Raw genomic sequence first — 1,465 nt, 5'->3', positions numbered from 1 at the left:
AACTCGGTGGAATTTATTTTTTTCTCTTTTTTTTAAGACTTCCAAGTGAGAATTAAGGAAATTAGGAAAATCGAGGAAAAGTTGCTCAGATTTCAAAGGGTTAATACTGAAGAATTCAATTTTTCTTCTTCCTTCTTTTTAAATTCGCATAATTAAGAGAAAAATTTCTATTTCAGTCTAGTTTCAACGAGTTGTACGCCTCTCTATCTCTGTTAATAATAATAATTACAACGAAAGTGTTTCCAGAGACACTTCACATTTCCCAAACTTTTCGTATTTTTCTGCTTGCAAGTACAGCGTGTAACAAAAGTTCCCGAAGTTAGATTGCACAAACCTTTGATTTGCATACCGGAACATTTTTTTCTCCGTAAATTAAAAAATTCATACGTTTTTTATCTGAATTAATATACTCGAGAAAGTCTGCTTATCTTATAGTGAGTTCATTCGTCGACACATATTCGACAAATATATTTCTCAGAGGAACGTGAGTACTAATTGAGTAATAATTGCCCTAGCGACCAAAGATTTCACCACAATAAACTTCTAAACTTAGAGCCTGGGAACTTTTATCGCATAATGTATCGCAATATTCCCACAACTTCTAGAATTTACCCTCTGCAGTTGCTCCAGATGCAATATTCTCGAGTATTTCATTTCTCGAGTAACTTAATCGATCTGATTAATTAAAAATTCGGTCAAGATTACGTTAGTCGATCGGTATTACGTGAGAATCGATACTATTACAGAAACAGCGAATATCGATACGTACTTTTTGTCCATTTTTTACCATTCAATTCTAAAGAAGTTCTCGAGGAGGAATTTTTGTTTAAACGCGATTCTTCTGGTATTCTCGCGAATTCAATTCTACTCTGTAAAGTGGTTCTTCTCTGTCGTTCACGGTTGACGAGGTGCATAGAAGAAAATAGAAGAGTTCCGAAGAAATACCGAAGAGGACGGTTTCAGCCCTTAGAAATGAATTTGCACGATGAAAAATTGTTTGTTAAATGTAGCAATAAATATTCCTTCTCGTGAAATTGAAATTTCTATTGTAATCATTTCTAAAATTCTGTAATTTCAGCCTAATAACAGAAACAATTTATACAGCTATCGGTATAAAAATCAAGTAAAATAAATTCAAACACTGTGCAAACCAAAATGCCTCTTAAATTAACCCTTTCGCGACTAGCGCCGGTTATATCCGGCAACCGCTAAATGCTTCACACTTGCTAGCGCCGGTTATATCCGGCATCCGCTAAATGCTTCACATTTGCTAGCGCCGGTTATATCCGGCATCCACTAAGCACGTCGCATTGGCTCCCGCCCCCACAACTCAAAGTGAAGATTTATTTTTAAATACAGAACAAGGCTTCGACAACATTCCCTTTATCCGATACACCCTTAAGTCCTATGCTGTTCCAACGAAATCCTCTAAGATTTGAAAAAACGCGAGACACTCTTAATGTGT

At 35.8% G+C, this 1,465-nt stretch overlaps 1 protein-coding gene across 1 annotated transcript in view; it reads left to right on the top strand.

The window, feature by feature from the left end:
* Positions 1 to 1,465, top strand: part of LOC108575283 (protein scarlet-like) — a 10,405-nt gene that overhangs the window by 5,404 nt on the left and 3,536 nt on the right. The gene's annotated exons all lie outside the window — the stretch shown is intronic.

The sequence above is a fragment of the Habropoda laboriosa genome, unplaced genomic scaffold (assembly GCF_001263275.1).
Source record: "Habropoda laboriosa isolate 0110345459 unplaced genomic scaffold, ASM126327v1 scaffold244, whole genome shotgun sequence".
Lineage (NCBI taxonomy): Eukaryota > Metazoa > Arthropoda > Insecta > Hymenoptera > Apidae > Habropoda > Habropoda laboriosa.
The sequence above is the reverse complement of the archived record's forward strand: the minus strand, read 5'-3'. Positions and strand labels throughout refer to the sequence as shown.